This window comes from Gorilla gorilla, chromosome 3, assembly GCF_029281585.2.
Source record: "Gorilla gorilla gorilla isolate KB3781 chromosome 3, NHGRI_mGorGor1-v2.1_pri, whole genome shotgun sequence".
Taxonomy (NCBI): Eukaryota; Metazoa; Chordata; class Mammalia; order Primates; family Hominidae; genus Gorilla; species Gorilla gorilla.
Window position 1 is genome coordinate 8,237,843 of NC_073227.2, and position 25,846 is coordinate 8,263,688.

Below are 25,846 nucleotides of genomic sequence, written 5' to 3' on the forward strand. Positions count from 1 at the left end.
GGGGCCGGTGTGAGGCAAGGGGCTGACGCTGACCTCTCTCAGCGTGGGAGGGGCCGGTGTGAGGCAAGGGCTCACGCCGACCTCTCTCAGCGTGGGAGGGGCCGGTGTGAGGCAAGGGGCTGACGCTGACCTCTCTCACCGTGGGAGGGGCCGGTGTGAGTCAAGGGCTCACGCCGACCTCTCTCAGCATGGGAGGGGCCGGTGTGAGGCAAGGGCTCACGCCGACCTCTCTCAGCGTGGGAGGAGCCAGTGTGAGTCAAGGGGCTCACGCTGACCTCTCTCAGGATGGGAGGGGCCGGTGTGAGACAAGGGCTCACGCTGACCTCTCTCAGCGTGGGAGGAGCCAGTGTGTGGCAGGGGCTCATGCCTCTGGGCAGGGTACCAGAGGCATGGGCATCAACAGGCCACCGTGAGGGAGGAGCTGGGCCGCATGCGGGCTGCTGGGAGGCAGGCAGGGACTTGGCCCCAGGTGGCCGCCGTGGGGGCAAGAGCTGGGCCTGGAGAGGCCCCTGGGAGGCAAGAGCGGGACCTGCAGAGGCCGTTCTCCAACCATTGCTGGGCCCGTACAGGCCACCGGGCAGCAGGAATGAGGCCCAAAGAACTTGGCTGGAGAAAGTTCGGGACCTACAAAGGCGGTTGGGAGCTGGGCAGGAGTTGAGCCAAAAGAGCTTGCTTACTTGCTGGGAGGCATGGCTGGGAGATGCCGACTTCAGGACAACTTGGGCCTGCAGAGGTCACCGGGAGGCCCAAGCTTGGCGTGGAGGAGCCCACCGACCGGAGACCATTTGGGTCCTGCAGGTGCCATTGGAGGGCAGGAGCTCATCGTGGAGGGGGCACCGTGAGGCCTGACCTGGGCCTGGGGAGCTTGGCTTGAGGAAGCTGTGGGCCGACCAAGGACGCCAGGAGATGGGTAGGCACTGAGTCCAAAGAGGTTGTTGAGAGGCAGGAGTCAGGCCTGGAGACGCAGCCAGGAAGAGGAGCTTGGCCCGGAGAGGACGCCTGGAGGGTGCAAGTGAGTCTGGAGAGGCCGACTTGAGGAGGTTCTCAGCCCGGAGAGGCCGCCGGAAGGGAAAAACTGGGACTGGAAAGGCTGTTGTGAGGAATGAGCCCCATGGGCCTGAAGAGGCCACTGGCAGGCGGGAGCTGGGTGTGTAGAAGCTGCTGAAAGGTTGGGAGCTTGGCTTGGGGGGTCCACAGTGAGGCAGATGCTGGGCCTGAAGAATCTGCTTAAAAAGATTTAAGCACATTTACATTTATTAGGCACTTTATTTCCATTATTACATAAATATATATACGTATTATATATCCAATATATAATAAAATGATTATACAACTCACCATAATGTAGAATCAGTGGGCGTGTTAAGCTTGTTTTCCTGAAACTGGATGGTCCCACCTGAGTGTGATGGGAGAAAGTGACAGATCAATAGGTATTAGATACTCATAAGCACAGCGCAACCTAGATCCCTCACATGCATGGTTCACAACAGGGTGCGTTCTCCTATGAGAATCTAATGCTGCTGCTCATCTGAGAAGGTGGAGCTCAAGCGGGAATGTGAGCAAAGGGGAGTGGCTGTAAATACAGACGAAGCTTCCCTCACTCCCTCACTCGACACCACTCACCTCCTGCTGTGTGGCTCCCTACGGCTCCATGGCTCAGGGGTTGGGGACCCCTGCTCAAGTGCATCCAAAGCGACCCTTCCCACACCAGTCTTCATAGTGGTCAAGGGCAGCAACCACTTAGCTCCCAAGGCATGTGCCTCAGCTGGCATTTCATCACAATCAGCAGTAAGTGGTAGCTTGAGTCACTGTGAGGTCACTTCCTGGAAATCACCAGCATCCCATTTCCCACTGGCAAAGAGCTCAGCACTGCCCCCTGGGAAACCAAACCTATGCCCAAATCCCATCTGTGTGGATAAACCCTGGGACCCTTCCTAACGTATTAGTCAGAGTCCAATCAGGAAGCATAAACCACTCGAAAGTTTAAAGTGGTAAAATTTAATACGGAGAATTATTCATTATAACAGGTGAACAGCATAATGAGAGATTGGCTAGCACAAAGTAAAGAGAACTCTAGAGAATACAGGACTAGCCCAGGCCAGGCATGGTGGCTCATGCCTGAAATTCCAGCAATTTGAGAAGCTAATGCAGGAGGATTGCTTAAGGCCAGGAGCTAGAGACCGGTCTGGACAACACAGTGAGACCCTGTCTCTATCCAAAAGAAGAAAAAAGTTAGCTGGGAGTGGTGGTGCACACTTGTAGTCCCAGCTACTCGGAATGCTGAAGTTTGAGCCTGGGAGGTCAAGGCTGCAGCGAGGCATGATTATGCCACTACAGTCTAGCCTGGTGACAGAGCAAGACCCTGTCTCAAAGAACAAAACAACAACAACCATTTACAGACAGAAAAGAGGTAGAGCTAATAAGCTAAGGAAAGATGTTGAAATGTGACAAGTAAAGTAATATGAGGTCTTTTATCTATTTAAAATAATCAAACAAAAAATGACTTACTAAATTATAATACCCTGTGCTGGCAAAGGTGCAGTGAAATGGGCACTTTCTTATACTATGAGGGGTGTTTAAATTGTGTATAAGCCTTCCCGGGTAAAGCTTGTCAATTTTTTAAAATAATGGAGACAGGGTCTCACCATACTGCCATACTGCCTCCTCCAACTCTTGGCCTCAAGCAATCCTCCTCTCTTAGCCTCCCAAAGTGCTAAGATTATAGCTGGGAGGCACCCAAAACCCTGTCAATTTACATCAAGGGTAATGAGAATGTCCATTCACCATGACTCACAGTAATCTTACTTCTGGGGAGACAATTCAATCTAAACAAAAGGTCATCTGTACACACACAGTAAAAATCTGGGAGTAACTGAAGACAGAGTTGGTAAGTGAAATAAGAAACAGTTCTAAGAAATTAAACTATGGTATCAATAGGCACCTGGTATAAAAGGTCAGTTGATGTTAGCTGCTACTTTTTTGTTGTTTTGAGACAGGGTCTCACTCTGTCACCCAGGCTGCAGTGCAGAGGCCTGATCACGACTCACTGCAGTCTCAGCCTCCCTGGGCTTGAGTGATCCTCCCACCTCAGCCTCCCAAGTAGCTGGGACTACAGGAACGTGCCACCACACTAGGCTAATTCATGTATTTTTCTGTAGGGATGGTGACTCCCCCTTTGTTTCCAAGGCCTATCGCAAACTCTTGGCCTCAAGCCATCCACCTGCCTCAGCCTCCCAAAGTGTTGCGATTACCAGTGTGAGCCACCACACCTGGCCACCTGCTACTTTTAGCAATATTATTATTATTCTTCCACTCCATTAAAAATTATTATTTTCAAGGCTATGCAACAGTATGTATCCTACAGCGTAATTGTAAAAACATATACAGTTGCCGTCCCTCAGTATACAGAATTAGTTACAGCCCCCCATCTCTGCATATACCAAAATCCATGCTTACTCACGTTTCGCTGTCACCCCTCTGGAATCCACGTGTACGAAAATACCAAATATTAGTTGGGCGTAGTGGCAAGCACCTGTAGTCTCAGCCACGTGGGAGGTTGAGATGGGAGGATCGCTTCAGCCTGGAAGGTTGAGGCTGCAGTCAGCTGCGATAGCACTACTACCCTCCAGCCTCGGACAACAGAGGGAGACCCTGTCTCAGAAAAAAAAAAAACAAAATAAAACAGGTTAGAAATTGTAATGAGGTCTGTTGGGCAAAATTCCATATAAGCAAAGTATAAATTAAGAAAGCAAATCATGATAAATTAGTACGATTGACTTTCTGGAGTTTCTGACAATAAAAGTAAGGAAAATGCAGAACACAAAGACAGAGAGTAAAAAGAGAAATTAGGAAAGCATTCTACATGTTTAATAGGAAGACACTGGCCGTGTTCGTGCAGCGGCAGCATGTCGTGACATGACATACTTTGGAGAGAAGTTAACAGATGAGGAAGTTGATAAAAATCATCAGAGAAGCAAAATACTGGTAGCGACACTCAAGTAAACCACGAAATTTCCATAACTTATGTCAGCAAAGAGGGAATATTGTACAGTGTGTGTTGAAGTTCCTATACAACATTGTTTATCTGCCGTTTGTTTGTTTGTAAGGAATGTATATACTAACAGTTCTTCTTGCTGTCAAAAGAATATGTGTGAATAAGTCATTTTAACTTATTCTTCTGTTTTTCTTTTATCTTCCTGCCATCATCCCACAGCCTTACTTTAGAAATTTTTTCTTTAGAATATTGAACAAGTGCTCCTTGTGGTGGCACATACCTCGAGGATGGGAGGCAGGGGTGGAAGGGTCACTTGAGGCCATTAGTTTGACACCAGCCTGGCCAACAAAGTGAGACCCCATGTCTGCAAAACAATTTAAAAATTAGCCAAGTATCGTCATGTATACCTACAGTCCCAGCTACCTCAACTTACGGAGAAACTTCAGGGCCTGGAGAGAAGGCTGGGAGGCAGGAGCTGGGTCTAAAGAGGCCATTGTAACGACGGAGCTGTGCCTGTGGAGGCTGTTGTGAGGCAGTAGGCTCATCTGCGGAGACTGCCGTGAGGTAGGGTATGGGCCTAAATAGGCCATTGTGAGTCATGAGCTTGGTCTGTAGAGGCTGACTGGAGAGAGTTCTGGGCCTGGCAAGGCTGCCGGGAGGTAGGAGCTGGGCCAAAAGATTTAAGCACATTTACGTTGATTAGGCACTTCATTTCCATTATTACACTGGAATATATAATAAAATAATTATAGAACTCACCATAATGTAGAATCAGTGGGCGTGTTAAGCTTGTTTTCCTGAAACTGGATGGTCCCACCTGAGCGTGATGGGGGAAAGTGACAGATCAATAGGTATTAGATTCTCATAAGAACAGCGCAACCTAGATCCCTCACATGCACGGTTCACAACAGGGTGCGTTCTCCTATGAGAATCTAATGCTGCTGCTCATCTGAGAAGGTGGAGCTCAAGCGGGAATGTGAGCAAAGGGGAGTGGCTGTAAATACAGACGAAGCTTCCCTCACTCCCTCACTCGACACCACTCACCTGCTGTGTGGCTCCTCACGGCTCCATGGCTCAGGGGTTGGGGACCCCAGCTCAAGTGCATTAAAGCGACCCTTCCCACACCAGTCTTCATAGTAGTCAAGGGCAGCAACCACTTAGCTCCCAAGGCATGTGCCTCAGCTGGCATTTCATCACAATCAGCAGTAAGTGGTAGCTTGAGTCACTGTGAGGTCACTTCCTGGAAATCACCCTAAACGTGGGCCCTGACACTAAAACCCTAACCCTGGGCCCTGACCCTAAAACCCTAACCCTGGGCCCTGACACTAATACCCTAACACTAGGCCCTGGTCATGAGCCTAAAACCCCAAACCTGTGTCCCGGCCCTGACCTTAAACAACCCTAAACCTGGGCCCCGGCCCTGACCCTAAAGCAACCCTAACACTGGGCCCCGGACCTGACCATAAAACAACCCTAACCCTGGGCCCTGTCCCTGACCCTAAAACAAGCCTAACCCTGGGCCCTGGCCCTGACCCTAAAACAAGCCTAACCCTGGGACCTGGCCCTGAACCTAAAACAAGCCTAACCCTGGGCCCTGGGCCTGACCCTAAAACAACCCTAACACTGGGCCCTGGCCCTGACCCTAAAACACCCCTAAATCTGGGCCCTGGCCCTGACCTAAAACAACCCTGACCCTGGGCCCCGGCCCTGACCCTAAAACAATCCGAACCCCGGGCCCTGACACTAAAAGAAGCCTACCCCTGGGCCCAGTTCCTGACCCTAACACAACCCTAACCCTGGGCCCTGGCTCTGACCCTAAAACAACCCTAACGCTGCGCCCTGGCCCTGACCCTAAAACAACCCTAACCCTGGGCCCTGGCCCTGACCCTAAAGCAAGCCTAACACTGGGCCCAGGCCCTGACCCTAAAGCAAGCCTAACCCTGGGCCCTGGCCCTGACCCTAAAACAAGCCTAACCCTGGGCCCTGGCCCTGACCCTAAAAAAACCCTAACCCTGGGCCCTGTCCTTGACCCTAAAACAAGCCTAATCCTGGGCCCTGGCCCTGACCCTGAAACACGCCTATCCGTGGGCCGTGGACCTGACCCTAATACAAGCCTAACCCTTGGCCCTGGCCCTGACCCTAAAACAACCCTAAACCTGGGCCCTGGCCCTGACCCTAAAACAACCCTAACCCTGGGCCCTGGCCCTGACCCTAAAACAAGCCTATCCCTGGGCCCTGGACCTGACCCTAAAACAACCCTAACCCTGGGCACTGACCCTAAAACAACCCTAACCCTGGGCACTGACCCTAAAATAACCATAACCCTGGGCCCTGGCCCTGACCCTAAAACAACCCTAACCCTCGGCCCTGGCCCTGACACTGAAACAACCCTTACCCTGGACCCTGGCCCTAACCCTAAAACACCCCTAAACTTGGGCCCTGTCCCTGACCCTAAAACAAACCTAATGCTGGGCCCTGGCCCTGACCTAAAACAACCCTGACCCTGGGGCCTGGCCCTGACCCTAAAAAAACCCAAACCCTGGGCCCTGGCCCTGACCCTAAAACAAGCCTAACCCTGGGCCCTGGCCCTGACCCTAAAACAAGCCTAACCCTGGGCCCTGGCCCTGACCCTAAAACAAGCCTAACCCTGGGCCCTGTCCCTGACCCTAAAACAACCCTAACCCTGGGCCCTGGCCCTGACCCTAAAACAACCCTAACCCTGGGCGCTGGCCCTGACCCTAAAACAACCCTAACCCGGGGCCCTGGCCCTGACCTAAAACAACCCTAACCCTGGGCCCTGGCCCTGACCCTAAAGCAACCCTAACTCTGGGCCCTGGCACTAAAACAAGACTAACACTGGGCCCAGGTCCTGACCCTAAAACAACCCTAACCCTGGGCCCTGGCCCTGACCCTAAAACAACCCTAAACCTGGGCCCTGACCCTGACCCTAAAACAACCGTATTCCTGGGCCCTGGCCCTGACCGTAAAACATCCCTAACCCAGGGCCCTGGCCCTGACCCTAAAACAAGCCTAACCCTGGGCCCTGGCCCTGACCCTAAAACAAGCCTAATCCTGGGCCCTGGCTCTGACCCTAAAACAACCCTAACCATAGGCCCTGGCCCTGCCCTAAAACAACCCTAACCCTGGGACCAGGCCCTGACCCTAAAACAATCCTAACCCTGGGCCCTGGCCCTTAACCTAAAACAACCCTAACCCTTGGCCCTGGCCCTGACCCTAAAACAAGCCTAACCCAGGGCCCCGGCCCTGACCCTAAAACAAGCCTAACCCTGGGCCCTGGCACTGACCCTAAAACAACCCTAACCCTGGGCCCTGTCTCTGACCCCAAAACAACCCTAACCCTGGGCCCCGGCCCTGACCCTAAAACAAGCCTAACCCTTGGCCCTGGCCCGGACCCTAAAACAACCCTAACCCTGGGCCCTGGACCTGACCCTAAAACAACCCTATCCCTGGGCCCTGGCCCTGACCCTAAAACAGGCCTAATCCTGGGCCCTGGCCCTGATCCTAAAACACCCCTAAACCTGGGCCCTGGCCCTGACCCTAAAACAACCCTAATGCTGGGCCCTGGCCCTGACCTAAAACAACCCTGACCCTGGGCCCTGGCCCTGACCCTAAAACAACCCTAACCCTGGGCCCTGGCACTAAAACAAGCTTAAACCTGGGCCCATGTCCTGACCCTAAAACAACCCTAACCCTAGGCCCTGGCCCTGACCCTAAAACAACCCTAACCCTGGGCCCTGGCCCTGACCCTAAAACAACACTAACCCTGGGCACTGGCCCTGACCCTAAAACAACCCTAACCCTGGGCCCTTGCTCTGACCCTAAAACAAGCCTAACCCTGGGCCCTGGCCCTGACCCTAAAACAACCCTAAACCTGGGCCCTGTCCTTGACCCTAAAACAAGCCTAATCCTGGGCCCTGGCCCTGACCCTAAAACAAGCCTAACCGTGGGCCCAGGACCTGACCCTAAAACAAGCCTAACCCCGGGCCCTGGCCCTGACCCTAAAACAACCCTAACCCTGGGCCCTGTCCCTGACCCTAAAACAACCCTATCCCTGGGCCCTGGCCATGACCTAAAACAACCCTAACCCTGGGCCCTGGCCCTGACCCCAAAACAACCCTAACCCTGGGCCCTGGTCCTGACCCTAAAACAAAACTAACCGTGGGCCCTGTCCCTGACCCTAAAACAAGACTAACCCAGGGCCCTGGCCCTGACCTAAAACAACCCTGACCCTGGGCCCAGTCCCTGACCCTAAAACAAGCCTAACCGTGGGCCCTGGCCCTGACCCTAAAACAACCCTAACCCTGGGCCCTGGCCATGACCCTAAAACAACCCTAACCCTGGGCCCTGATCCTAAAACAAGCCTAACCCTGGGCCCCGAACCTAAAAAAACCCTAACCCGGGGCCCTGGCACTAAAACAAGCCTAACCCTGGGCCCTGGCCCTGACCCTAAAACAAGCCTAAACCTAGGCCCTGGCCCTGACCCTAAAACAACCGTAACCCTTGGCCCTGGCCCTGACCCTAAAACAAGCCTAACCCTGGGACCTCGCCCTGACCCTAAAACAACCCTAACCCTGGGCCCTGGCCTTAACCCTGATCATAAAGCAACAATAACCCTGGGCCCTGGCTCTGACCCTAAAACAAGCCTAACCCTGGGCCCTGGCCCTGACCCTAAAACAAGCCTAACCCTGGGCCCAGGTCCTGAACCTAAAACAACCCTAACCCTGGGCCCAGGCCCTGACCCTAAAACAAACCTAACGCTGGGCCCTGGCCCTGACCCTAAAACAAACCAAACCCTGGGCCCTGGCCCTGACCCTAAAACAAGCCTAACCCTGGGCCCTGGCCCTGACCTTAAAACAAGCCTAACCCTGGGCCCTGGCCCTGACCCTAAAACAACCCTAACCCTGGGCCCTGGCCCTGACCCTAAAACAAACCTAACCCTAGGCCCTGGCCCTGACCCTAAAATAAACCCAACCATGAGCACTCACCCTAAAACAACCCTAACCCTGGGCCCTGACCCTAAAACAACCTTAACCCTGGGCACTGACCCTAAAATAACCATAACCGTGGGCCCTGGCCCTGACCCTAAAACAACCCTAACCCTGGGACCTGGCCCTGACACTGAAACAACCCTTACCCAGGAACCTGGCCCTGACCCTAAAACAAGCCTAACCCTGGGCCCTGGCCCTGACCCTAAAACAAGCCTAACCCTGGGCCCTGGCCCTGACCCTAAAACAAGCCTAATCCTGGGCCCTGGCCCTGACCCTAAAACAACCCTATCCCTGGGCCCTGGCCCTGAAACTAAAACAAGCCTAACCCTGGGTCCTGGCCCTGACCCTAAAACAAGCCTAACCCTGGGCCCTGGCCCTGACCCTAAAACAAGCCTAACCCTGGTCCCTGGCCCTGACCCTAAAACAACCCTAACCCTGGGCCCTGACCCTGACCCTAAAACAAGCCTAACCCTGGGCCCTGGCCCTGACCCTAAAACAAGCCTAACCCTGGGACCTGGCCCTGAACCTAAAACAAGCCTAAACCTGGGCCCTGGCCCTGACCCTAAAACAACCCTAACGCTGGGCCCTGGCCCTGACCCTAAAACACCCCTAAATCAGGGCCCTGGCCCTGACCTAAAACAACCCTGACCCTGGGCCCTGGCCCTGACCCTAAAACAACCCGAACCCTGGGCCCTGGCACTAAAAGAAGCCTAACCCTGGGCCCAGGTCCTGACCCTAAAACAACCCTAACCCTGGGCCCTGGCCCTGAACCTAAAATAAAGCCAACCATGGGCACTCACCCTAAAACAACCCTAACCCTGGGCCCTGACCCTAAAACAACCTTAACCCTGGGCACTGACCCTAAAACAACCCTAACCCTGGGCATTGACCCTAAAATAACCATAACCCTGGGCCCTGGCCCTGACCCTAAAACAAGCCTATCTCTGGGCCCTGGACCTGACCCTAAAACAACCATAACCCTGGGCACTGACCCTAAAACAACCCTAACCCTGGGCATTGACCCTAAAATAACCATAACCCTGGGCCCTGGCCCTGACCCTAAAACAACCCTAACCCTGGGCCCTGGCCCTGACACTGAAACAACCCTTACCCTGGACCCTGGCCCTAAGCCTAAAACACCCCTAAACCTGGGCCCTGTCCCTAACCCTAAAACAAACCTAATGCTGGGCCCTGGCCCTGACCTAAAACAACCCTGACCCTGGGGCCTGGCCCTGACCCTAAAAAAACCCTAACCCTGGGCCCTGGCCCTGACCCTAAAACAAGCCTAACCCTGGGACCTGGCCCTGAACCTAAAACAAGCCTAACCCTGGGCCCTGGCCCTGACCCTAAAACAACCCTAACGCTGGGCCCTGGCCCTGACCCTAAAACACCCCTAAATCTGGGCCTTGGGCCTGACCTAAAACAACCCTGACCCTGGGCCCTGGCCCTGACCCTAAAACAACACGAACCCTGGGCCCTGGCACTAAAAGAAGCCTAACCCTGGGCCCAGGTCCTGACCCTAAAACAACCCTAACCCTGGGCCCTGGCGCTGACCCTAAAACAACCCTAACACTGGGCCCTGGCCCTGACCCTAAGACAACCCTAACCCTGGGCCCTGGCCCTGACCCTAAAACAATCCTAACCCTGGGCCCTGGCCCTGACCCTAAAACAACCATAACTCTGGGCCCTGGCCCTGAACCTAAAACAACCGTAACCCTGGGCCCAGGCCCTGACCCTAAAACAAACCTAACCCTGGGCCCTGGCCCTGACCCTAAAACAAACCTAACCCTAGGCCCTGGCCCTGACCCTAAAATAAAGCCAACCATGGGCACTCACCCTAAAACAACCCTAACCCTGGGCCCTGACCCTAAAACAACCTTAACCCTGGGCACTGACCCAAAAATAACCATAACCCTGGGCCCTGACCCTGACCCTAAAACAACCCTAACCCTGGGACCTGGCCCTGACACTGAAAAAACCCTTACCCTGGACCCTGGCCCTGACCCTAAAACAACCCTAAACGTGGGCCCTGGACATGACCCTAAAACAACCCTAATCCTGGGCCCTGGACCTGACCCTAAAACAACCCTAACCGCGGGCCCTGGACATGACCCTAAAACAACCCTAACCCTGAGCCCTGGCCCTGACCGTAAAACAACCCTAACCCTGGGCCCTGGCCCTGACCCTAGAACAACCCTAAACCTGCACCCTGACCCTGACCCTGAAACAACCCTAACCCTGGGCCCTGGCCCTCACCGTAAAACATCCCTAACCCGGGGCCCTGGCCCTGACCATAAAACAAGCCTAACCCTGGGCCCTGGCCCAGACCCTAAAACACGCCTAACCCTGGGCCCTGGCCCTGACCCTAAAACAAGCCTAACCCTGGGCCCTGGCCCTGACCCTAAAACAACCCTAACCCTGGGCCCTCGCCCTGACCCTAAAACAACCCTAACCCTGGGCACTGGCACTGAACCTAAAACAACCCTAACCCTGGGCCCTGGCCCTGACCCTAAAACAAGCCTAACCCTGGGACCTGGCTCTGACCTAAAACAACCCTAACCCTGGGCCCTGGCCCTGACCTAAAACAACCCTAACCCTGGGCCCTGGCCCGGACCCTAAAACAACCCTAACCCTGGGCCCTGGTACTAAAACAAGCCTAACCCTGGGCCCAGGTCCTGACCCTAAAACAACCCTAAACCTGGGCCCTGGCCCTGACCCTAAAACAAGCCTAACCCTGGGCCCTGGCCCTGACCCTAAAACAACCCTATCCCTGGGCCCTGGCCCTGACCCTAAAACAACCCTAACGCTGGGCCCTGGCCCTGACCCTAAAACACCCCTAAATCAGGGCCCTGGCCCTGACCTAAAACAACCCTGACCCTGGGCCCTGGCCCTGACCCTAAAACAACCCGAACCCTGGGCCCTGGCCCTGACCCTAAAATAAAGCCAACCATGGGCACTCACCCTAAAACAACCCTAACCCTGGGCCCTGACCCTAAAACAACCTTAACCCTGCGCACTGACCCAAAAATAACCATAACGCTGGGCCCTGGCCCTGACCCTAAAACAACCCTAACCCTGGGACCTGGCCCTGACACTGAAACAACCCTAACCCTGGGCCCTGTCCCTGACCCTAAAACAAGCCTAACCCTGGGCCCAGGTCCTGACCCTAAAACAAGCCTAACCCTGGGCCCTGGCCCTGACCCTAAAACAACCATAACTCTGGGCCCTGGCCCTGAACCTAAAACAACCCTAACCCTGGGCCCAGGCCCTGACCCTAAAACAAACCTAACGCTGGGCCCTGGCCCTGACCCTAAAACAAACCAAACCCTGGGCCCTGGCCCTGACCCTAAAACAAGCCTAACCCTGGGCCCTGGCCCTGACCCTAAAACAAGCCTAACCCTGGGCCCTGGCCCTGACCCTAAAACAACCCTAACCCTGGGCCCTGGCCCTGACCCTAAAACAAACCTAACCCTAGGCCCTGGCCCTAACCCTAAAATAAACCCAATCATGAGCACTCACCCTAAAACAACCCTAACCCTGGGCCCAGACCCTAAAACAACCTTAACCCTGGGCACTGACCCTAAAATAACCATAACTGTGGGCCCTGGCCCTGACCCTAAAACAACCCTAACCCTGGGACCCGGCCCTGACACTGAAACAACCCTTAACCAGGAACCTGGCCCTGACCCTAAAACAACCCTAACCCTGGGCCCTGACCCTGACCCTAAAACAACCCTAATCCTGGGCCCTGGACCTGACCCTAAAACAACCCTAACCCTGAGCCCTGGCCCTGACCGCAAAACAACCCTAACCCTGGGCCCTGGCCCCGACCGTAAAAAACCCCTAACCCTGGGCCATGGCCCTGACCCTAAAACAAGCCTAACCCTGGGCCCTGGCCCTGACCCTAAAACAAGCCTAACCCAGGGACCTGGCCCTGACCCTAAAACAAGCCTAACCCTGGGCCCTGGCCCTGACACTAAAACAACCCTAACCCTGGGCCCTCGCCCTGACCCTAAAACAACCCTAACCCTGGGCACTGGCCCTGAACCTAAAACAACCCTAAACCTGGGCCCTGGCCCTGACCCTAAAATAAAGCCAACCATGGGCACTCACCCTAAAACAACCCTAACCCTGGGCCCTGACCCTAAAACAACCTTAACCCTGGGCACTGACCCAAAAATAACCATAACCCTGGGCCCTGGCCCTGACCCTAAAACAACCCTAACCCTGGGACCTGGCCCTGACACTGAAACAACCCTTACCCTGGACCCTGGCCCTGACCCTAAAACAACCCTAAACGTGGGCCCTGGACATGACCCTAAAACAACCCTAATACTGGGCCCTGGACCTGACCCTAAAACAACCCTAACCGCGGGCCCTGGACATGACCCTAAAACAACCCTAACCCTGAGCCCTGGTCCTGACCGTAAAACAACCCTAACCCTGGGCCCTGGCCCTGACCCTAAAACAACCCTAAACCTGCACCCTGACCCTGACCCTGAAACAACCCTAACCCTGGGCCCTGGCCCTCACCGTAAAACATCCCTAACCCTGGGCCCTGGCCCTGACCATAAAACAAGCCTAACCCTGGTCCCTGGCCCTGACCCTAAAACACGCCTAACCCTGGGCCCTGGCCCTGACCCTAAAACAAGCCTAACCCTGGGCCCTGGCCCTGACCCTAAAACAACCCTAACCCTGGGCCCTCGCCCTGACCCTAAAACAACCCTAACCCTGGGCACTGGCCCTGAACCTAAAACAACCCTAACCCTGGGCCCTGGCCCTGACCCTAAAACACGCCTAACCCTGGGACCTGGCTCTGACCTAAAACAACCCTAACCCTGGGCCCTGGCCCTGACCTAAAACAACCCTAACCCTGGGCCCTGGCCCTGACCCTAAAACAACCCTAACCCTGGGCCCTGGTACTAAAACAAGCCTAACCCTGGGCCCAGGTCCTGACACTAAAACAACCCTAAACCTGGGCCCTGGCCCTGACCCTAAAACAAGCCTAACCCTGGGCCCTGGCCCTGACCCTAAAACAACCCTATCCCTGGGCCCTGACCCTGACCCTAAAACAAGCCTAACCCTGGGCCCTGGCCCTGACCCTAAAACAAGCCTAACCCTGGGCCCTGGCCCTGACCCTAAAACAACCCTATCCCTGGGCCCTGGCCCTGACACTAAAACAAGCCTAACCCTGGGCCCTGGCACTGACCCTAAAACAAGCCTAACCCTGGGCCCTGGCCCTGACCCTAAAACAAGCCTAACCCTGGTCCCTGGCCCTGACCCTAAAACAACCCTAACCCTGGGCCCTGTCCCTGACCCTAAAACAAGCCTAACTCTGGGCCCTGGCCCTGACCCTAAAACAAGCCTAACCCTGGGACCTGGCCCTGAACCTAAAACAAGCCTAAACCTGGGCCCTGGCCCTGACCCTAAAACAACCCTAACGCTGGGCCCTGGCCCTGACCCTAAAACACCCCTAAATCAGGGCCCTGGCCCTGACCTAAAAGAACCCTGACCCTGGGCCCTGGCCCTGACCCTAAAACAACCCGAACCCTGGGCCCTGGCACTAAAAGAAGCCTAACCCTGGGCCCAGGTCCTGACCCTAAAACAACCCTAACCCTGGGCCCTGGCCCTGACCCTAAAATAAAGCCAAACATGGGCACTCACCCTAAAACAACCCTAACCCTGGGCCCTGACCCTAAAACAACCTTAACCCTGGGCACTGACCCAAAAATAACCATAACGCTGGGCCCTGGCCCTGACCCTAAAACAACCCTAACCCTGGGACCTGGCCCTGACACTGAAACAACCCTAACCCTGGGCCCTGTCCCTGACCCTAAAACAAGCCTAACCCTGGGCCCAGGTCCTGACCCTAAAACAAGCCTAACCCTGGGCCCTGGCCCTGAACCTAAAACAACCCTAACCCTGGGCCCAGGCCCTGACCCTAAAACAAACCTAACGCTGGGCCCTGGCCCTGACCCTAAAACAAACCAAACCCTGGGCCCTGGCCCTGACCCTAAAACAAGCCTAACCCTGGGCCCTGGCCCTGACCCTAAAACAAGCCTAACCCTGGGCCCTGGCCCTGACCCTAAAACAACCCTAACCCTGGGCCCTGGCCCTGACCCTAAAACAAACCTAACCCTAGGCCCTGGCCCTGACCCTAAAATAAACCCAACCATGAGCACTCACCCTAAAACAACCCTAACCCTGGGCCCTGACCCTAAAACAACCTTAACCCTGGGCACTGACCCTAAAACAACCATAACTGTGGGCCCTGGCCCTGACCCTAAAACAACCCTAACCCTGGGACCCGGCCCTGACACTGAAACAACCCTTACCCAGGAACCTGGCCCTGACCCTAAAACAACTCTAACCCTGGGCCCTGACCCAGACCCTAAAACAACCCTAATCCTGGGCCCTGGACCTGACCCTAAAACAACCCTAACCCTGAGCCCTGGCCCTGACCGCAAAACAACCCTAACCCTGGGCCCTGGCCCTGACCGTAAAACACCCCTAACCCTGGGCCATGGCCCTGACCCTAAAACAAGCCTAACCCTGGGCCCTGGCCCTGACCTAAAACAACCCTAACCCTGGGCCCTGGCCCTGACCCTAAAACAACCCTAACCCTGGGCCCTGGTACTAAAACAAGCCTAACCCTGGGCCCAGGTCCTGACCCTAAAACAACCCTAAACCTGGGCCCTGGCCCTGACCCTAAAACAAGCCTAACCCTTGGCCCTGGCCCTGACCCTAAAACAACCCTATCCCTGGGCCCTGGCCCTGACCCTAAAACAAGCCTAACCCTGGGCCCTGGCCCTGACCCTAAAACAAGCCTAACCCTGGGCCCTGGCCCTGACCCTAAAACAACCCTATCCCTGGGCCCTGGCCCTGACACTAAAACAAGCCTAAACCTGGGCCCTGGCACTGACCCTAAAACAAGCCTAACCCTGGGCCCTGGCCCTGACCCTAAAACAAGCCTAACCCTGGTCCCTGGCCCTGACCCTAAAACAACCCTAACCCTGGGCCCTGTCCCTGACCCTAAAACAAGCCTAACCCTGGGCCCTGGCCCTGACCCTAAAACAAGCCTAACCCTGGGACCTGGCCCTGAACCTTAAACAACCCTAACGCTGGGCCCTGGCCCTGACCCTAAAACACCCCTAAATCAGGGCCCTGGCCCTGACCTAAAACAACCCTGACCCTGGGCCCTGGCACTGACCCTAAAACAAACCGAACCCTGGGCCCTGGCACTAAAAGAAGCCTAACCCTGGGCCCAGGTCCTGACCCTAAAACAACCCTAACCCTGGGCCCTGGCCCTGACCCTAAAATAAAGCCAACCATGGGCACTCACCCTAAAAAAAACCTAACCCTGGGCCCTGACCCTAAAACAAACTTAACCCTGGGCACTGACCCAAAAATAACCATAACCCTGGGCCCTGGCCCTGACCCTAAAACAACCCTAACCCTGGGACCTCGCCCTGACACTGAAACAACCCTTACCCTGGACCCTGGCCCTGACCCTAAAACAACCCTAAACGTGGGCCCTGGACATGACCCTAAAACAACCCTAATCCTGGGCCCTGGACCTGACCCTAATACAACCCTAACCGCGGGCCCTGGACATGACCCTAAAACAACCCTAACCCTGAGCCCTGGCCCTGACCGTAAAACAACCCTAACCCTGGGCCCTGGCCCTGACCCTAAAACAAGCCTAACCCTGGGCCCTGGCCCTGACCCTAAAACAACCCTATCCCTGGACCCTGGCCCTGACCCTAAAACAAGCCTAACCCTGGGCCCTGGCCCTGACCCTAAAACAAGCCTAACCCTGGGCCCTGGCCCTGACCCTAAAACAAGCCTAACCCTGGGCCCTGGCCCTGACCCTAAAACAACCCTAACCCTGGGCCCTGGCCCTGACCCTAAAACAAACCTAACCCTAGGCCCTGGCCCTGACCCTAAAATAAACCCAACCATGAGCACTCACCCTAAAACAACCCTAACCCTGGGCCCTGACCCTAAAACAACCTTAACCCTGGGCACTGACCCTAAAACAACCATAACTGTGGGCCCTGGCCCTGACCCTAAAACAACCCTAACCCTGGGACCCGGCCCTGACACTGAAACAACCCTTACCCAGGAACCTGGCCCTGACCCTAAAACAACTCTAACCCTGGGCCCTGACCCAGACCCTAAAACAACCCTAATCCTGGGCCCTGGACCTGACCCTAAAACAACCCTAACCCTGAGCCCTGGCCCTGACCGCAAAACAACCCTAACCCTGGGCCCTGGCCCTGACCGTAAAACACCCCTAACCCTGGGCCATGGCCCTGACCCTAAAACAAGCCTAACCCTGGGCCCTGGCCCTGACACTAAAACAACCCTAACCCTGGGCCCTCGCCCTGACCCTAAAACAACCCTAACCCTGGGCACTGGCCCTGAACCTAAAACAACCCTAACCCTGGGCCCTGGCCCTGACCCTAAAATAAAGCCAACCATGGGCACTCACCCTAAAACAACCCTAACCCTGGGCCCTGACCCTAAAACAACCTTAACCCTGGGCACTGACCCAAAAATAACCATAACCCTGGGCCCTGGCCCTGACCCTAAAACAACCCTAACCCTGGGACCTGGCCCTGACACTGAAACAACCCTTACCCTGGACCCTGGCCCTGACCCTAAAACAACCCTAAACGTGGGCCCTGGACATGACCCTAAAACAACCCTAATACTGGGCCCTGGACCTGACCCTAAAACAACCCTAACCGCGGGCCCTGGACATGACCCTAAAACAACCCTAACCCTGAGCCCTGGTCCTGACCGTAAAACAACCCTAACCCTGGGCCCTGGCCCTGACCCTAAAACAACCCTAAACCTGCACCCTGACCCTGACCCTGAAACAACCCTAACCCTGGGCCCTGGCCCTCACCGTAAAACATCCCTAACCCTGGGCCCTGGCCCTGACCATAAAACAAGCCTAACCCTGGGCCCTGGCCCTGACCCTAAAACACGCCTAACCCTGGGCCATGGCCCTGACCCTAAAACAAGCCTAACCCTGGGCCCTGGCCCTGACCCTAAAACAACCCTAACCCTGGGCCCTCGCCCTGACCCTAAAACAACCCTAACCCTGGGCACTGGCCCTGAACCTAAAACAACCCTAACCCTGGGCCCTGGCCCTGACCCTAAAACACGCCTAACCCTGGGACCTGGCTCTGACCTAAAACAACCCTAACCCTGGGCCCTGGCCCTGACCTAAAACAACCCTAACCCTGGGCCCTGGCCCTGACCCTAAAACAACCCTAACCCTGGGCCCTGGTACTAAAACAAGCCTAACCCTGGGCCCAGGTCCTGACCCTAAAACAACCCTAAACCTGGGCCCTGGCCCTGACCCTAAAACAAGCCTAACCCTTGGCCCTGGCCCTGACCCTAAAACAACCCTATCCCTGGGCCCTGGCCCTGACCCTAAAACAAGCCTAACCCTGGGCCCTGGCCCTGACCCTAAAACAAGCCTAACCCTGGGCCCTGGCCCTGACCCTAAAACAACCCTATCCCTGGGCCCTGGCCCTGACACTAAAACAAGCCTAAACCTGGGCCCTGGCACTGACCCTAAAACAAGCCTAACCCTGGGCCCTGGCCCTGACCCTAAAACAAGCCTAACCCTGGTCCCTGGCCCTGACCCTAAAACAACCCTAACCCTGGGCCCTGTCCCTGACCCTAAAACAAGCCTAACCCTGGGCCCTGGCCCTGACCCTAAAACAAGCCTAACCCTGGGACCTGGCCCTGAACCTTAAACAACCCTAACGCTGGGCCCTGGCCCTGACCCTAAAACACCCCTAAATCAGGGCCCTGGCCCTGACCTAAAACAACCCTGACCCTGGGCCCTGGCACTGACCCTAAAACAAACCGAACCCTGGGCCCTGGCACTAAAAGAAGCCTAACCCTGGGCCCAGGTCCTGACCCTAAAACAACCCTAACCCTGGGCCCTGGCCCTGACCCTAAAATAAAGCCAACCATGGGCACTCACCCTAAAAAAAACCTAACCCTGGGCCCTGACCCTAAAACAAACTTAACCCTGGGCACTGACCCAAAAATAACCATAACCCTGGGCCCTGGCCCTGACCCTAAAACAACCCTAACCCTGGGACCTCGCCCTGACACTGAAACAACCCTTACCCTGGACCCTGGCCCTGACCCTAAAACAACCCTAAACGTGGGCCCTGGACATGACCCTAAAACAACCCTAATCCTGGGCCCTGGACCTGACCCTAATACAACCCTAACCGCGGGCCCTGGACATGACCCTAAAACAACCCTAACCCTGAGCCCTGGCCCTGACCGTAAAACAACCCTAACCCTGGGCCCTGGCCCTGACCCTAAAACAAGCCTAACCCTGGGCCCTGGCCCTGACCCTAAAACAACCCTATCCCTGGACCCTGGCCCTGACCCTAAAACAAGCCTAACCCTGGGCCCTGGCCCTGACCCTAAAACAAGCCTAACCCTGGGCCCTGGCCCTGACCCTAAAACAACCCTAACACTGGGCCCTGGCCCTGACCCTAAAACACCCCTAAATCTGGGCCCTGGCCCTGACCTAAAACAACCCTGACCCTGGGCCCTGGCCCTGACCCTAAAACAATCCGAACCCCGGGTCCTGGCACTAAAAGAAGCCTAACCCTGGGCCAAGGTCCTTACCCTAACACAACCCTAACCCTGGGCCCTGGCTCTGACCCTAAAGCAAGCCTAACCCTGGGCCGTGGCCCTGACCCTAAAGCAAGCCTAACCCTGGGCCCTGGCCCTGAGCCTAAAACAAGCCTAACCCTGGGCCCTGGCCCTGACCCTAAAAAAACCCTAACCCTGGACCCTGTCCTTGACCCTAAAACAAGCCTAATCCTGGGCCCTGGCCCTGACCCTAAAACAAGCCTATCCGTGGGCCCTGGACCTGACCCTAATACAAGCCTAACCCTTGGCCCTGGCCCTGACCCTAAAACAACCCTAAACCTGGGCCCTGGCCCTGACCCTAAAACAACCCTAACCCTGGGCCCTGGCCCTGACCCTAAAACAAGCCTATCCCTGGGCCCTGGACATGACCCTAAAACAACCCTAACCCTGGGCACTGACCCTAAAACAACACTAACCCTGGGCACTGACCCTAAAATAACCATAACCCTGGGCCCTGGCCCTGACCTTGAAACAACCCTAACCCTGGGCCCTGGCCCTGACCCTAAAACAACCCTAACCCTGGGCCCTGGCCCTGACCCTAAAACAACCCTAACCCTGGGCCCTGGCCCTGACCCTAAAACAAGCCTATCCCTGGGCCCTGGACCTGACCCTAAAACAACCCTAACCCTGGGCACTGACCCTAAAACAACACTAACCCTGGGCACTGACCCTAAAATAACCATAACCCTGGGCCCTGGCCCTGACCCTAAAACAACCCTAACCCTGGGCCCTGGCCCTGACACTGAAACAACCCTTACCCTGGACCCTGGCCCTAAGCCTAAAACACCCCTAAACCTGGGCCCTGTCCCTGACCCAAAAACAAACCTAATGCTGGGCCCTGGCCCTGACCTAAAACAACCCTGACCCTGGGGCCTGGCCCTGACCCTAAAAAAACCCTAACCCTGGGCCCTGGCCCTGACCCTAAAACAAGCCTAACCCTGGGCCCTGGCCCTGACCCTAAAACAAGCCTAACCCTGGGCCCTGGCCCTGACCCTAAAACAAGCCTAACCCTGGGCCCTGTCCCTGACCCTAAAACAACCCTAAACCTGGGCCCTGGCCCTGACCCTAAAACAACCCTAACCCTGGGCCCTGGCCCTGACCCTAAAACAACCCTAACCCGGGGCCCTGGCCCTGACCTAAAACAACCCTAACCCTGGGCCCTGGCCCTGACCCTAAAGCAACCCTAACTCTGGGCCCTGGCACTAAAACAAGCCTAACACTGGGCCCAGGTCCTGACCCTAAAACAACCCTAACCCTGGGACCTGGCCCTGACCCTAAAACAACCCTAAACCTGGGCCCTGACCCTGACCCTAAAACAACCGTATCCCTGGGCCCTGGCCCTGACCGTAAAACATCCCTAACCCAGGGCCCTGGCCCTGACCCTAAAACAAGCCTAACCCTGGGCCCTGGCCCTGACCCTAAAACAAGCCTAACCCTGGGCCCTGGCTCTGACCCTAAAACAACCCTAACCATGGTCCCTGGCCCTGACCCTAAAACAACCCTAAACCTGGGACCTGGCCCTGACCCTAAAACAACCCTAACCCTGGGCCCTGGCCCTTAACCTAAAACAACCCTAACCCTTGGCCCTGGCCCTGACCCTAAAACAAGCCTAACCCAGGGCCCCGGCCCTGACCCTAAAACAAGCCTAACCCTGGGCCCTGGCACTGACCCTAAAACAACCCTAACCCTGGGCCCTGTCTCTGACCCCAAAACAACCCTAACCCTGGGCCCCGGCCCTGACCCTAAAACAAGCCTAACCCTCGGCCCTGGCCCTGACCCTAAAACAACCCTAACCCTGGGCCCTGGACCTGACCCTAAAACAACCCTATCCCTGGGCCCTGGACCTGACCCTAAAACAAGCCTAACCCAGGGCCCTGGACCTGACCCTAAAACAACCCTATCCCTGGGCCCTGGCCCTGACCATAAAACAAGCCTAACCCTGGGCCCTGGCCCTGACCCTAAAACAAGCCTAACCCTGGGCCCTGGCCCTGACCCTAAAACAACCCTAACCCTGGGCCCTCGCCCTGACCCTAAAACAACCCTAACCCTGGGCACTGGCCCTGAACCTAAAACAACCCTAACCCTGGGCCCTGGCCCTGACCCTAAAACACGCCTAACCCTGGGACCTGGCTCTGACCTAAAACAACCCTAACCCTGGGCCCTGGCCCTGACCTAAAACAACCCTAACCCTGGGCCCTGGCCCTGACCCTAAAACAACCCTAACCCTGGGCCCTGGTACTAAAACAAGCCTAACCCTGGGCCCAGGTCCTGACCCTAAAACAACCCTAAACCTGGGCCCTGGCCCTGACCCTAAAACAAGCCTAACCCTGGGCCCTGGCCCTGACCCTAAAACAACCCTATCCCTGGGCCCTGGCCCTGACCCTAAAACAAGCCTAACCCTGGGCCCTGGCCCTGACCCTAAAACAAGCCTAACCCTGGGCCCTGGCCCTGACCCTAAAACAACCCTATCCCTGGGCCCTGGCCCTGACACTAAAACAAGCCTAACCCTGGGCCCTGGCACTGACCCTAAAACAAGCCTAACCCTGGGCCCTGGCCGTGACCCTAAAACAAGCCTAACCCTGGTCCCTGGCCCTGACCCTAAAACAACCCTAACCCTGGGCCCTGTCCCTGACCCTAAAACAAGCCTAACCCTGGGCCCTGGCCCTGACCCTAAAACAAGCCTAACCCTGGGACCTGGCCCTGAACCTAAAACAAGCCTAAACCTGGGCTCTGGCCCTGACCCTAAAACAACCCTAACGCTGGGCCCTGGCCCTGACCCTAAAACACCCCTAAATCAGGGCCCTGGCCCTGACCTAAAACAACCCTGACCCTGGGCCCTGGCCCTGACCCTAAAACAAACCGAACCCTGGGCCCTGGCACTAAAAGAAGCCTAACCCTGGGCCCAGGTCCTGACCCTAAAACAACCCTAACCCTGGGCCCTGGCCCTGACCCTAAAATAAAGCCAACCATGGGCACTCACCCTAAAAAAACCCTAACCCTGGGCCCTGACCCTAAAACAAACTTAACCCTGGGCACTGACCCAAAAATAACCATAACCCTGGGCCCTGGCCCTGACCCTAAAACAACCCTAACCCTGGGACCTGGCCCTGACACTGAAACAACCCTTACCCTGGACCCTGGCCCTGACCCTAAAACAACCCTAAACGTGGGCCCTGGACATGACCCTAAAACAACCCTAATCCTGGGCCCTGGACCTGACCCTAAAACAACCCTAACCGCGGGCCCTGGACATGACCCTAAAACAACCCTAACCCTGAGCCCTGGCCCTGACCGTAAAACAACCCTAACCCTGGGCCCTGGCCCTGACCCTAAAACAAGCCTAACCCTGGGCCCTGGCCCTGACCCTAAAACAACCCTATCCCTGGACCCTGGCCCTGACCCTAAAACAAGCCTAACCCTGGGCCATGGCCCTGACCCTAAAAGAAGCCTAACCCTGGGCCCTGGCCCTGACCCTAAAACAAGCCTAACCCTGGGCCCTGGCCCTGACCCTAAAACAACCCTAACACTGGGCCCTGGCCCTGACCCTAAAACACCCCTAAATCTGGGCCCTGGCCCTGACCTAAAACAACCCTGACCCTGAGCCCTGGCCCTGACCCTAAAACAATCCGAACCCCGGGCCCTGGCACTAAAAGAAGCCTAACCCTGGGCCAAGGTCCTTACCCTAACACAACCCTAACCCTGGGCCCTGGCTCTGACCCTAAAGCAAGCCTAACCCTGGGCCCTGGCCCTGACCCTAAAGCAAGCCTAACCCTGGGCCCTGGCCCTGAGCCTAAAACAAGCCTAACCCTGGGCCCTGGCCCTGACCCTAAAAAAACCCTAAACCTGGGCCCTGTCCTTGACCCTAAAACAAGCCTAATCCTGGGCCCTGGCCGTGACCCTAAAACAAGCCTATCCGTGGGCCCTGGACCTGACCCTAATACAAGCCTAACCCTTGGCCCTGGCCCTGACCCTAAAACAACCCTAAACCTGGGCCCTGGCCCTGACCCTAAAACAACCCTAACCCTGGGCCCTGGCCCTGACCCTAAAACAAGCCTATCCCTGGGCCCTGGACATGACCCTAAAACAACCCTAACCCTGGGCACTGACCCTAAAACAACACTAACCCTGGGCACTGACCCTAAAATAACCATAACCCTGGGCCCTGGCCCTGACCCTAAAACAACCCTAACCCTGGGCCCTGGCCCTGACACTGAAACAACCCTTACCCTGGACCCTGGCCCTAAGCCTAAAACACCCCTAAACCTGGGCCCTGTCCCTGACCCAAAAACAAACCTAATGCTGGGCCCTGGCCCTGACCTAAAACAACCCTGACCCTGGGGCCTGGCGCTGACCCTAAAAAAACCCTAACCCTGGGACCTGGCCCTGACCTAAAACAACCCTAACCCTGGGCCCTGGCCCTGACCCTAAAACAAACCTAACGCTGGGCCCTGGCCCTGACCCTAAAACAAACCAAACCCTGGGCCCTGGCCCTGACCCTAAAACAAGCCTAACCCTGGGCCCTGGCCCTGACCCTAAAACAAGCCTAACCCTGGGCCCTGGCCCTGACCCTAAAACAACCCTAACCCTGGGCCCTGGCCCTGACCCTAAAACAAACCTAACCCTAGGCCCTGGCCCTGACCCTAAAATAAACCCAACCATGAGCACTCACCCTAAAACAACCCTAACCCTGGGCCCTGACCCTAAAACAACCTTAACCCTGGGCACTGACCCTAAAACAACCATAACTGTGGGCCCTGGCCCTGACCCTAAAACAACCCTAACCCTGGGACCCGGCCCTGACACTGAAACAACCCTTACCCAGGAACCTGGCCCTGACCCTAAAACAACTCTAACCCTGGGCCCTGACCCAGACCCTAAAACAACCCTAATCCTGGGCCCTGGACCTGACCCTAAAACAACCCTAACCCTGAGCCCTGGCCCTGACCGCAAAACAACCCTAACCCTGGGCCCTGGCCCTGACCGTAAAACACCCCTAACCCTGGGCCATGGCCCTGACCCTAAAACAAGCCTAACCCTGGGCCCTGGCCCTGACACTAAAACAACCCTAACCCTGGGCCCTCGCCCTGACCCTAAAACAACCCTAACCCTGGGCACTGGCCCTGAACCTAAAACAACCCTAACCCTGGGCCCTGGCCCTGACCCTAAAATAAAGCCAACCATGGGCACTCACCCTAAAACAACCCTAACCCTGGGCCCTGACCCTAAAACAACCTTAACCCTGGGCACTGACCCAAAAATAACCATAACCCTGGGCCCTGGCCCTGACCCTAAAACAACCCTAACCCTGGGACCTGGCCCTGACACTGAAACAACCCTTACCCTGGACCCTGGCCCTGACCCTAAAACAACCCTAAACGTGGGCCCTGGACATGACCCTAAAACAACCCTAATACTGGGCCCTGGACCTGACCCTAAAACAACCCTAACCGCGGGCCCTGGACATGACCCTAAAACAACCCTAACCCTGAGCCCTGGTCCTGACCGTAAAACAACCCTAACCCTGGGCCCTGGCCCTGACCCTAAAACAACCCTAAACCTGCACCCTGACCCTGACCCTGAAACAACCCTAACCCTGGGCCCTGGCCCTCACCGTAAAACATCCCTAACCCTGGGCCCTGGCCCTGACCATAAAACAAGCCTAACCCTGGGCCCTGGCCCTGACCCTAAAACACGCCTAACCCTGGGCCATGGCCCTGACCCTAAAACAAGCCTAACCCTGGGCCCTGGCCCTGACCCTAAAACAACCCTAACCCTGGGCCCTCGCCCTGACCCTAAAACAACCCTAACCCTGGGCCCTGGTACTAAAACAAGCCTAACCCTGGGCCCAGGTCCTGACCCTAAAACAACCCTAAACCTGGGCCCTGGCCCTGACCCTAAAACAAGCCTAACCCTGGGCCCTGGCCCTGACCCTAAAACAACCCTATCCCTGGGCCCTGGCCCTGACCCTAAAACAAGCCTAACCCTGGGCCCTGGCCCTGACCCTAAAACAAGCCTAACCCTGGGCCCTGGCCCTGACCCTAAAACAACCCTATCCCTGGGCCCTGGCCCTGACACTAAAACAAGCCTAACCCTGGGCCCTGGCACTGACCCTAAAACAAGCCTAACCCTGGGCCCTGGCCGT

The 25,846-nt window shown here is 56.3% G+C and overlaps 1 long non-coding RNA gene across 3 annotated transcripts in view; it reads right to left on the reverse strand.

Annotated features, from left to right (window-relative positions):
* Window positions 1-436: 436 nt before the first annotated feature.
* LOC134758286 (uncharacterized) overlaps window positions 437-25,846 on the reverse strand; it is a 143,899-nt gene continuing 118,489 nt past the window's right edge. For 2 of the 3 annotated variants that reach the window (XR_010133290.1, XR_010133289.1), the window contains exons 17-21: window positions 4,754-4,811; window positions 4,428-4,660; window positions 3,461-3,651; window positions 1,339-1,396; window positions 437-1,223 (exon numbers count right to left, since the gene is read on the reverse strand). This is a non-coding gene — a long non-coding RNA (uncharacterized lncRNA). The remainder of the gene's footprint in view (window positions 1,224-1,338; window positions 1,397-3,460; window positions 3,652-4,427; window positions 4,661-4,753; window positions 4,812-25,846) is intronic. The other variant, XR_010133291.1, reaches the window with a different exon arrangement.